A 13832-nucleotide genomic window follows, 5' to 3' on the forward strand; every position below is an offset into this window, starting at 1 on the left:
GGTTCTTTGGTTGCTCTGGGAGAAAGCTCGTCACACAGAAATAGCAGTTCGCTTTATTACATTAATGAATAAAAGATTTACTTATCTTTGACATAGTTCTTTGCCACAGAGTTGCTTGATAATTTACAACTGTTATTGACTATGAAATCATCATTTGATACACAGATTAACAAACTGATTTCTTTCAGTACATAAAGCAACATTTAAGAAAGTACATTTCAGCAGAAATTTTAATTGACACCATTCTATATTATGATGTTGACTGCTGTAGCTGAGGTCTGGAAGTGGACTGAGCTCTTGCATGCTTGACACTGTATTGACCTCAGTCTAAGAGCGCTGCAATGCTGAAGATATAGGCCTGGTCGTCAGTACGTCGATTAGCCACTGCGGATTGCAGAAAATACTCACTAATGTCTGTGGTGTCGATTAGCGTTGCCGGCTTTGGTGTGACACTACGATATCTGAACGACACCACGTGTGCCTGATCTAAATGTTTAGTAAGGCGGATTCTACGAGTAGGAACACTCTTTGTTGTTGTTGTTGTCGTCGTCGTCGTTGTTGTTGTTGTCGTTGTTGTTGTCGCCGTCGTAGTCCTCAGCCCGGAGACCGATCTGATGCAGCTCTCCATGCTAGTCTTCCCCACGTAAGCCTCTTCATAGCTGTTGCATAACTATGGCCACCCACAGCCATTTGAACCTGCTTAATGCGTTCCAGCCTTTTCTTCTCAAGACAACAGCCTTCTGAGTAGCCCACTTCCCACATATCTGAATGGGGGACTTCTTCACCCATAAGATATTATACCCTAGAGGATGGAATTCAGTTGAATTGTATGCACTCTAGAAGAATATGCCTGTAGGTTCCCCTTGCTTTGAACCGTTCGCGCAGTACCAACATAGAAAGGCTATGTTGGCTAGAGTTACTAAGGGACTTCAACTTACACATTGTCATGGTAGGCAAAGTAATTTTACTGAATGCCGCATTACACTTCAAAGTGACAAGGACAGGTGACACTGTTTTGCAACAGAAGTCTGTAAATTTCGGTTGGAACGTTCTACCAATAGTTCAATTCCCCTACGACAGATATCAGTTTCTTGGTCACGGAGCCATTCGAGTACCGCTGCGTGAAAGACCTCGTCGTTGGCATATATTTTTCTCCGAGATATTCTTTCAAGCCGTCGAATAGAAGGGAATCGCATGGTGCAAGATAAAGGCTGTGTGGCGCACCAGCATCAACTACGTACGCTGCTGCGGCCTTGGTCTAATTGTTGACACCATTTCATTACGTCTGGACCCGACATTGCCTTTGGTCCACATACCGCCGGAATTTAACGGTGCACCTGTGTGCAGTTTATGCGTTTTCTCCCCACAAGAATCGTACTGCACCGTGCTGTTAATCTTCGGCGAACATTTCCAGTTGCCGCGCAAATTCACACCCAAGCCGTGAACCACCTGTTATCTGTATCGCAATAGAACGGTGCCTGCAGGAGACTCAGAGCGCATAATCTCCTCTGACAAAGCGCTGCTTTTGTTGCGCAATGATATTACGACATTTCTGAGTTACTTTCTGAAATACCTACGTGCAAGCCAGATCAGTCAATCGTCTTGCACCTTTAACTACTGAAAAAGGCTTGTGTCCCAGTTTAGCAACCAGAGTTACTTCTCGTTGTGATTACACCTGTGGTACGGCTGTCTCTATCGTTGAGGCGCACAAGTCACCGCACCTCGGCAATGTTTGTGATTCATGAGACAATCGACTATATAAATGAGATACAAAATTTAAAGTATTAAATCAGTCCTGTAGGTCGCTAATTTTAGGAGTTGGTACTGATGAGTTCGCAATTTGTGATATCCCATCATCCAGCAGTGTGGCATCTACACTATGTGATTAAAAGTATCCGGATACTTGGCTGAAAATGACTTAAAAGTTCGTGGCACCCTCCACCGGTAATGCTGAAATTCAAAATGGTGTTGGCCCACCCTTAGCCTTGATGACAGCTTTCACTCTCGCAGGCATCCGTTCAGTCAGCGGCTGGAATATTTCTTGGGGAATGGCAGCCCATTCTTCACGGAGTGCTGCACTGAGGAGAAGTATCGATGTCGGTCGGTGGGGCCTGGCACAAAGTCGGCGTTCCAAAACACCCCAAAGGTGTTCTATACGATTCAGGTCAGGTCTCTGTGCAGGCCAATCCATTACAGGGGTATTACTGTCGTGTAACCACTCCGCCACATTCCATGCACTATGAACAGGTGCTCGATCGTGCTGAAAAGATTCAATCGCCATCCCCGATTGCTCTTCAACAGTGGGAAGCAAGAAGGTGCTTCAGATATCAATGTAGGCCTGTGCTATGACAGTGTCACGCAAAACAACAAAGGGTGCAAGCCCCCTGCAAGAAAAACACGGCCACACCATAACACCACCACCTCCGAATTTTGCTGTTGGCACTACACACGCTGGCACATGATGTTCACCGGGCATTCGCCATACCCACAGCCTGCCATCGGATCGCCACATTGTGTACCGTGATTCGTCACTCCACACAACGTTTTTCCACCGTTCAGTCGTCCAATGTTTACGCTACTTACACCAAGCGAGGCGTCGTTTGGCATTTACCGGCATGATGTGTAGCTCATGAGCAGCGGCTCGACCATGAAATCCAAGTTTTCTCACCTCCCGCCTAACTGCCATAGTACTTGCAGTGGATCCTGATGCTGTTTGGAATTCCTGTATGATGGTCTGGATAGATGTTTGCCTATTACACATTACGACCCTCTTCAACTGTCGGTGGTCTCTGTCAGTCAACAGACGAGGTCGGCCTGTATGCTTTCGTGCTGCACGTGTCCCTTCGCGTTTCCACTTCACTATCACATCGGAAATAGTAGTCTAGGGTTGTTTAGAAGTGTAGAAATCTCGCATACAGACGTATGACACCAGTGACACCCAATCACCTGATCACGTTGGAAGTCCGTGAGTTCCGCGGAGCGCCCCATTCTGCTCTCTCACGATGTCTAATGACTACTGAGGTCGCTGATATGGAGTACCTGGCAGTAGCTGGCGGCACAATGCACCTAATATGAAAAAACTTATGTTTTGGTGTCTCGGTACTTTTGATCACATAGTGTACATGTACGCACATACTTCGCAAGCCACTGTATGGTGCGTGGCGGAGGGTACAGCGGAAAACGATTATCTATACGCCTTTGTCTTTGTTTTTTGTCATCATCCTTCTAACTAGTTTAGTGCGCCCGCCACGAATTCCTCTCGTGTGCTAATTTTACAGCCTCTCCATCTCAGATCAGCAATTGTAACCTACATCCTCAGTTATTTGCTGGATACACTACTGGCCACTAAAACTGCTACATCAAGAAGAAATGTAGATGAATAACGGGTATTCATTGGACAAGTATATTAAACTAGAACTGACATGTGATTACATTTTCACGCAATTTGGGTGCATAGATCCTGAGAAATCAGTAACCAGAACAACCACCTCAGGCCTTAATAACGGCCTTGATACGCCTGGGAATTGAGTGAAACAGAGCTTGGATGGCGTTTATAGGTACAGCTGCCCATGAATCTTCAACACGATACCACAGTTCATCAAGAGTAGTGACTGGCGTATTGTGACGAGCCAGTTGCTCGACCGCCACTGTCCAGACGTTTTCAATTGGTGATAGATCTGGAGAATGTGCTAGCCAGGGCAGCAGTCGAACATTTTCTGTATCTAGAAAGGCCCCTACAGGACCTGTAACATGCGGTCGTGCATTATCCTGCTGAAACGTAGGGTTTCGCAGGGATCGGATGAAGGGTAGAGCCACGGGTCGTAACACATCTGTATTGTAACGTGCACTGTTCAAAGTGCCGTCAATGCGAACAAGGGGTGACCGTAACGTGTAACCAATGGCACCCCAAACCATCACGCCGGGTGATACGCCAGTATGGCGATGACGAATACACGCTTCCAATCTGCGTTCGCCGCGATGACGCCAAACACGGATGCGACCATCATGATGTGGTAAACAGAACCTGGAATCATCCGAAAAAATGACGTTTTGCCATTCGTGTATCCAGGTTCGTCGTTGAGTATACCATCGCAGGCGCTCCTGTCTGTGATGCAGCGTTAAGGGTAACCGCAGCCATGGTCTCCGAGCTGATAGTCCATGCTGCTGCAAACGTCGTCGAACTGTTCGTGCAGATGGTTGTTGTCTTGCAAACGTCCCCATCTACTGACTCAGGGGTCGAGACGTGGCTGCACGATCCGTTACAGCCATGCGCATAAGATGCCTGCCATCTCGACTGCTAGTGATACGAGGCCGTTGGGATCTAGCACGGCGTTCTGTATTACCCACCTGAACCCACCGATTCCATATTCTGCTAACAGTCATTGGGTCTCGACCACCGCAGCAGCAATGTCGCGATACGCAATCGCGATAGGCTACAATCCGACCTTCATCAAAGTCGGAAACGTGATGGTATGCATTTCTCCTCCTTACACGAGGCATCACAACAACGTTTCACCAGGCAACGCCGGTCAACTGCTGTTTGTGTATGAGAAATCAGTTGGAAACTTTCCTCATGTTAGCAAATTGGAACAGTCGCCACCGGCGCCAACATTGTGTGAATGCTCTGAAAAGCTAATCATTTGCATATCACAGCATCTTTCTGTCGGTTAAATTTCGCGTCTGTAGCACGTCATCTTCGTGGTGTAGCAATTTTAATGGCCATTAGTGTATATTCCAGACTCTGTCTTCCTCTTTAGTTTTACCCTCTACAACTCTCTCTAATACATGGAAGTTATTCGCTGACGTATTAACAGACGTCCTTTCTTCCTATCCCTTCTTCTAGTCCGTGTTTTCCACTTATTCCTTTCCTTCCCGATTGTGGACACAGGTCTTCGTTCCTTACGTTATCAGTCCATCTAATTTTCAACACCACATCTCAAATCCTTCGATTCTCTTCTGTTCCACGTTCCAGTTTCGCCACAGTCCATGCTTCACTACCATACAATGCACACATAGGTAGCAGAAGTCTTTAACTTCGTCTAACTCATGATCCCCAATTCTGATGTTAAGACCTCGCTCTTCGCTGTTCTGCTGCTTCTCATCACGTGCTCTCTCCTTCCTTCGATTTACTCTCATTCCATATTCTGTGCTGATTATATTGTTCATTCCACTCAACGGCTCGTATAATTCATCTTCTACTTCACTGATGATAGCAGTGTCATCAGCGAATATTATGATTGATACCGTTTCAGCTGGAATTTTAATCCCCTCTTTCTGCCTTTCTTTTACTTCTGTCATTGCTTCTTCGGTGTATAGACTCAACAGTAGGGGAGAAAGCTTATATCCCTATGTTACACCATTTTTAATGCGGGCACTTCGTTCTTGGTCTTCCAGTCTTATTGTACCCTTTTACACATCGTATATTACTCGTCTTTCTCTATAGCTTACATCTCTATTTCTCAGAATTTCGAACATCTTGCTCCATATTACACTGTCGAACGCTTTTTCCAGGTCGAGATATCCTACGACTTTGTCTTCATTTTTCTTTACTCTTGCTTCCATTATCAACCGCAACGTCAGTCCTGCGTCTGTGGTACCTTTATCTTTCATAATGCTAAACTGACAGTCATCTAGCAGGTCCTCAATTTCCTTTTCCATACCTAGGGGTACCTAACCATAAACCTATGTGACAAAATAGAAAGTCATCAGTGAAACAATAGCTAACAGTGTGTTTTTTAATTGGAATCATTATGTTTCCCCAACTGCCAACGGTGATTTCTACAGAACTTCTTCTATTGTTGTTATTATCATCATCTTTATTATTATCATTACTAGTAGTTGGAAGAAGTGATAACTTCAGATACTAACATGAAAAATAAACTGTAACATATCATGTAATTGAAAAAACAAGGACAGCGAGTACAAAAAAAATATTGCCGAAGAGGATATTCTGTAACCCATTCAAAGACAAATTAAGAAAAAGATCAATTGAAAAGTTCTTAGAGACTTTTAGCATGTGGATTTAGAGAAGCGAGAAATTGAGGAGCGGGTAGATAAAGTAAGGAAAAGGTAGTGTTACACACGGTGGTTAAGAAAAGACATCTACCTGGAAGCAAGTAAGGGGAGGAAAAGAATGCTAGGACACCGGACGAGTACAAGCAGCTTCTTAAATGACGTACTAGAAGGAATGGTGACTGGGAGGAAGACCATCTAACTGACGGCATCAAGATTAATGCATAATACTCAAACATGAGAAGACGGCTGAACTGCAGAAGGACAGGAGAACATTGAGATTTCACTGATGGACCTGTCTTATAGGCAGAAGGCTTCATCATTATTGTTACTAGTAGCATAGTACTGAAACACAAATTACTTATTAATTATATCGCATGAGATGGTCTAAGAATATTGTAAATATGGTCAAAATATAGCAATAAATAAACTTTACCACATAACCGCTATTTGGATTTAAAAATGTATCTAATCTCATAAACAGTTGACAGATTTCCTATTGGTGAACCTCTTATGTGGCTGGCATATAAAAGCCTCTAGATGTTCTCCGTCGGACTTAGGCATTTGGGACATGGAAGTCAAGATTACGTCTAAGAGTCCAGGACCGTCATATTTACATTGCCTTTGTTGACCTAAAAGTGTCACCGAGTACTTGTCGCACAAAAACACAGCACGGGCAGTCAAGAAATATCGACGTCACTTGTCACTGACGGCTTTTCTTATTCTCCTCCAAGTGATTTCCCCCTCTTTGTGTAAATTAAGAAATAGGGGCTTGGATTCCTAGGCTTTGGCCTAATGAAGAACTTCAAGACTTTGTCACATATTGAGTTCAAGCTCATCCTACAGAACTACGTGCAATGGGTGTTCATCGACTAGTTATGGCTTACAATAAACGCTTAGGTCTAAATAAATAGTATATAAAAAGTAATTATAAGCTGTATGTTTCCACTGATCTTTTAAATATTGCGGTATTTTACTTACAGCGTAAAGTATGTGTTCTCCAGATAGCCCTCGTACAAGTGAGATGTAGTGATAAAGACGTTCTTAAAGGAGGCAGAATATTTTAACAACTGCTCGTTCCCATGTCATGAGAAATATGAGAATTGCTAATGATTATGTGAAACAGTTAAAGTTTGTCCCCAACACAAGTCAAGTAAATGTGAAAATACCCCTCTTCTGAAATTGTGGTGTCTTTACTTTGTCAATAACCTTTAAAATTAGCTATAACAAGAGACGTAGATATAATTCCGAAGAACTTCCTCGGGAGCGGAATGAAAGTCACTTTTTATTACCCTGCTAGAATAAGCTGCCTAGTAGAGAAAACGCGGTAAACGGATATGAAACAGGCGCAGTACCCCAGCTGTCCGTGAAATTATAGATATGCTCCTTTAATTAGACCAAGACCTACATTAAAGTGCAGACATAAAGTCCCTCATTTTCTACGATGGCCTCTGCTTCGTTGTTTTACGACTTTATATCAAATGTTCTAGTAACTGTGACCCAAGATACGGCTAATTTAATTATTACTGCGGTGGCTTAAATAGTTGGGTGAAGGATAGTTCGTAATGACGATGAAAGTTTTTTTTATCGTTTCTTCCTTGCATTGCGTTTCTGCAGAAGATTCGGTATTCATAAAGACTGAAACGTCTGTTAAAATAGGAATGTTTTCTATGACCACATCTCTTTCTCTCACGTAAAAGCTCTGAAAACATCTTAACATTTCCAAATCTTCGATGTTGCGTATGATTAAACAAGCATACTCACATCGTCTGAGCATCTAAACACATAATCAAGATGTTGCTTCCATCAGTAGTAAAGAGCAAAAATTTATCTATGCTCGTCTGTACTTTTGAAAGTGTTCCATGTACCGTTTCTTGTCGGCAGGCACTCGAAATCACTATGGCGCAGAGGAGGCAGACTCTTACTGCTTTTAATACGGTTGTAGTTACGTTCTCTGCAATAACACTGAAATAGTTGACTTTGATTAAACTTTTCGCAGCATAATGACGTAATTTAAGAGTGAAAAATAGTTAGGCACAGACAGTTGACGGCAAGCAGTTTTTATGAATGCAAACTATCAAATTTCTTCCGTAACAAAAAAAAAGCAAAGAAAATTATCTGTTTGTGACAATGAAACATTGAAAAATGATAGTACGAGTGATTGGTTTTTAATTATATTAATATTTCAGTTCGTGACGCTTAAATGTATACACCGCTTCCAATTAAAATTAAACACCAGGAAGGACATCGAATGACAACATTATAAAGGTGAAGGATATCTGTCATGGTAGCAACTGCAAGGAGCAAGGAGCTGTAGGTAGTGGGCTCCGGTAGAGTAAGGTTTTAATAAACAATTGGTTTTTGTTGGCAAAATGTTTTGAACGACATAATCCATTTAATTTAAATAAATACAATTCAAACAAAGCACTCTGAACCAGGCATCAACTGAAATTACGAGGGTTTCCCAGAAAGTAATGCACCGCATTTTTTTTTTCTCAGCCGAAAATAATGCTATGAGTGCGAAACGCTACTTATGTTTATTTTAAGTCTCCTGTGTGGGCGCGCCAAGTTCCCGTCACTTCCGACAGATAGCGTAGCTGCAGAACGTTACAAAATGGTGTCTGTAAGTGCTGTACGTTACAAGCGACGTGTCGTCATTTAACTTCTCACTGAAGAGAAAGAAACTGTGGGGAATATTCACAAACACTTGTGAAAAGTCTATGGAGCATCTGCTGTTGAAGTTAGTACCTGGACACGGAGGGTGAGGTCATCAGAAGGCGGTTCGCCGGAGCTCCAAGATTTGCAGCGGTAGGGGAGACCATGCGCGGGCTGTCACACCTGACATGTTGCAGCATCTGATGTCATTCGCGAAGACAGACGCATTACGACTCGGCAGTTGGCGCTGCCGAGTCGTAATGCGTAATCAGCAAAGGAAGTGTGGATGCAATTCTCCACACTCTTGGATATTCAAAAGTATGTTCAAGATGTGTCCTACAGTGTCTAACGATGGATCACAAATTGCACAAAAAAAAGTTTGTCTTGATTTGTTGCAACGTTTTAAAGCTGAGGGGGAGTTCTTCTTGTCCCGGATTGTGAGGGGGGGTGAAACCTGGGTTCACCATTCTGAGTCCGAAACAGAACGACAGTCGACTCAATGGGGCCATTCCCACTCCCCACCGAAGAAAAGATTCGAAGTAACTGCATCCGCCAATAACGTCATGATCACCATTTTCTGGGACTGTGAAGTTGTGATTCTCATTGATGTGATACCAAGAGGCGGGAACATTAATTCAGAAGCATATGTCAACACAGTAACAGAATTCAAGACGCTCTTCTGGCGACTTCGACGCCGCAGCAACCCAGGAGATGTTCTGCTGCAACACGATAACGCTCGGCCCGACGCAAGTTTGAGGAGTGCTGAAAACATCGCAAAACAGGGTTGGACAATGTTACCCCATCCACCATACAGCCCTGACCTAGCCCCCTCCGACCTCCACTTGTTTGGGCCATTAAAGGATGCCATTCGTGGAAGACAGTTTGAGGACGATGAGAATGTGATTCACACAGTGAAACACTGGCTCCGCCACCAGGACAAGGACTGTTACCTACAGGGCATACAAGCCCTTGTTTCACGCTGGAGGAAGGCCATAGAACTGGATGGATATTACGTGGAAAAAAAGGGTGTGTAGATAAAACACATTCTTTCGTGTGTGTAATTCTCATTACATTCAATAAAGAATTGTCGAAGAAAAAAATGCGGTGCATTCTGAGCAACCGTCGTAAATAACAAAAATATTTAAAATATCTTGACTATTAAGGTAACAGCTTGAAATAAGGAATTAGAGACATCAAAACAGTTTAAAGCAATAAAAAATAAAGTAATGTACTTCAATTACAGCTTTAAATACTTGATTACTAGCAAGCTTGATATACAGGTTTCACAAGCAATAACTCTTCACAATCGCCTTCTCTATAGCGGGACACCCAATAAACAAACTAATTAAACTCAGCTCCGAACAGATGGCGCTTTTACCTTACAATTTACGAATATCAGTAGCGCCAATGGGGCACTTGACTACGATATAAAGGAGAGTTGCACACGTGCCACATACCTGAATGCCAGGAGATACCCAAGAAAAACAGAATAACATTGACGAGGGCGGAACTTGTGTAGTACACATTTCTGCCGCTAGGCGTGTATAGCGCACCTTATTTCCAGTTAAGTGCTGCCTGTGTGTCGACCTGGCTTGTTCAGTTCATCTGCAGTGGTTATTTTTGCTAGCGCTGATTTGGAATTGTTTCGTTTTTTACGATGACAAGTGTAAGTGAACAACGTGCAGCTATGAAATTTTGGTTTCTATTCGGCAAAAATGCTGTTGAAACTATTTTAATGTTGAAAACAGCTTATGAAGATGACGCTAAAGGAAAAACTCAAGTGTACGTGTGGTTTGCTCGATTTAAAAATGGCGGTACGTCGATTGATGACAGACCCAGTTCTAGGCCTCCGTCAACTGCCCAAACAGACGAAAATACTGAAAAATTTCGAGAGCTTGTGCTCACAGACTGTCGACAGACAACCGATCAACTGTCAGAGATTAGTGGATTATCTTGGCGGTTGGTTCAGCGAATTTCAATGGAAGATTTGGGAATGAAAAGGATTGCTGCCAAGTTTTTTCCTCGGGTTCTGACTCACACTCAAAAGGAACGTCAAGTTGAAACATGTCGTGCTTTGATACAAAATCTTGAAGCTGATCCAGATTTTCTGTCAAAGGTCATTATTACTGATGAGTTATGGTGCTATGTTTACGACCCACAAACAAAGCAACAGTCAACCCAATGGAAGACGTCATCGTCATGTCGTCAAGTCAAATCAATCAAAATCATCCTGATTTGCTTTTTTGATGAAAGTTCTTAGCACATTTAAAGATTATTTCCCCATTTCAGACAGCTAGTCTAATCTCTTATTTCGAAGTTTTAAGAAGATTGTGCAACAGTGTTCATCAAAAAATACCCGATTTGCGTCAGAAACGAGACTGGTTCTTCCACAAAGACAACGCACCTGCACATAAAGACAGTTTGTTAGACCGTGTTTGGCTAATAATAGCTGCCCTACGCATCTTACTCGCCTGCTCTGGCTCCGTGCGACTTTTTCTTATTTCTACGCATAAAAAGGGGCATGAAAGGACACTGATTTGACAACGTTGAAGAAAAAAAGAAAAACAAGAGGAAAGAGCTATCAGCCATTTCTAAAGATGACTACAAAAATCTTTGAAACAGAGGAACCACCGGTGGGATAAATATATTAGTTGTAATGGAGGGTATATTGAGGGGGATAAGGTCATTTTGTAAACAGTTAGAAACAATATAGCTTTTAAAAAATTATTTCTGTTTTTTTCGGGCACCCCTTCATACATAATAAATGTTGTCACTCAATGGACGCTGAAACGCGAAATGCGTGCCAAGAATAATAGCCAGTAAAGCTAGCTTGGCAGTACACAGGACTTAATAATCCTAAGGCACAATGCCGTCAGTTTATGTAAAATCAAAGCATAGTTGACTCGTACGTTAAGTTAACAGACTTCTGGAAACTAACCTGAATACAAACTGGTTTCATCACAAGAAAAGCCATTTATAACAAAGTTCAACAGAAATACTTCTAATATCGCCAAAGCGACACCAGGGGCATTATAATTAAAACAGGTATCCCACAGAACAAGACGCAATGGCTCAGATGAACGAATGAATCTTCACCAGATGAAACACAGTCCCGCTACGCAGATGAAACATCCATAAATCACCAGCGAATATGCCTCCGCAACCTGCAGCAAGTTTATAGCTTTCCCGGTAGAGATCTTCATGGCAAGCGACGCAACATGCTACAGCACGACGCCAATTGACAACACCATACCTCATGGTTCACCACATCACAATAAACAGCCGTTACAACCCATCTACTGCAATTGGAAACGCATCAGCCATCCCTCCCCCCCTTCCGCTCTGTCCGCTGTGGGCCTTAAATCCTCTTTTCTCCTTAGCGCGCCTCCTGTCTTGGCCGCGGCAAAGACCATCGTTTCGCGGTCCAGCAACACTGTATTTGACTCCGCTCATCAGGTATCGATAGGAACCGGCGCACAACTCAGAAATTTTACTTACTGTAGGTAATTTTGGGGTGTAAAGGCTGCAATAATTGTTACACAGAGCTGAGCATCGAATCGAACTGAACTTGATTGACATGTATGGGTACATCATTCCATGATGTTTGAGCTCTATGCCAGAGTCCGTCAGTCGTGATGGCTAGAGCGAGGTGGCGTCCGAGTCTTTCGATAACCCATGATCAGATGTTTCCGATCAGATTTTTCCAGCGGGTGAGAAATTTGAAGAAGTTCATCAGTCAAACATTCTCCGCATCAAGGTAGGTTTCAATAGCACGGGAAACATGTACTCAGGCGTCAGCTTCTTAAAAGAATGTGTCACGAAGATCCCAGAACAGGGCACAACCACTGCGTGAACGTGTCCAGTACTAAAGGGTATTCGAAGTAAAGGTGATCGTGTTCTGCACACAGTGGCACCCCATACCATCACCACAGGCTCTGCGCCTGTATGAAGGTGACGAATGCAATCAAGCAACGTTCGTTCTCCTCTGAGCCTTCACACGTGGATATGTCCATCGTTGTACCGAAAGCAGAGCTGGGACTCGTGTGAGACGACGTGGTGCTGCTCTTGTGTCAAGACTTGTCACTGCGCGTAATGACCTCCTGGCCGACAGTCCATGGCGCTCTAGATATCGTAGCGTCGTCGGTGTGGATGATTGTCTTGCACCAAATGGGCCTGTTATCTGACTCCATGTATTTGACATGGCGTACGATCCTACTTGGGCGAGCGAAAGATATCTCTGTCGCCTCTTTTGCTATTCGTGTGGGACTCAGGGATCCTTCATGGCATTTAGTATGGCCCTCTGAACCCATAGATTCCGTATTCGTGTGACAGTCGTGGAATCCCCACCTACGCGATCTGCAAGATAACAGATCGATAAATGGCTGTCTCTATAGATCACGATCCTGCCCCTGTCGACATCCGGCAGCGCCGATAGACGTTTCTTCATCTCATACGAGGCATAATACGGTTTTCTCACTGGTGGACAACATTTACATCCGCATGACTACTCTACAATTTACACGTAGGTGCCTGGCAGATCGTTCATCGAACTACCTTCACGCTATTTCTCTATCGTTTCACTCTCTAATAGCACGCGGGAAAAACAAACAGTTAAATCTTTCCGTGCGATCTTTTATTTCCCTCATTTTATTACAGTGGTCATTTCTCCCTATGTAGGTGGCACTCAACAAAATATTTGCACATTCGGAGAACACTGGAGAACGAAATTTCGTGAATAGATCTCAGCGCAACGAAAGACGCCTTTTGTTTTAATGATTGCCTCCTCAACTAACGTATCACATTGAAGCTTCTACTTTTTAGTCTGAAACTGCTGAATGCAACTGAACGTACCGTCTCTTTGCTATTTTATCATTTCCTTTCAAACACTGACCTGCAGAACTTTCCTTGACAAAGTTCTACGTCCTTACTTAAACTGCTGGAATATCTGAACCTTAATGCTGCTGTCTCGTTACTTATTTTTATCATTTCAACACTGATCTACAAAATTTTCCATGAAAAATACAGTTCAAACCTATCCTACTCATTTATGACCCACAGTATACAAACGCAACGCAATCTGACTGCAAGTAATTAATAGAAAAGAATGGCCCTGAATTAGAAGAAATCCTAACATTAACCCATACATTTCACTAGTCACTTACCTC

Source organism: Schistocerca piceifrons, chromosome 4, assembly GCF_021461385.2.
Source record: "Schistocerca piceifrons isolate TAMUIC-IGC-003096 chromosome 4, iqSchPice1.1, whole genome shotgun sequence".
NCBI classification, from domain to species: domain Eukaryota; kingdom Metazoa; phylum Arthropoda; class Insecta; order Orthoptera; family Acrididae; genus Schistocerca; species Schistocerca piceifrons.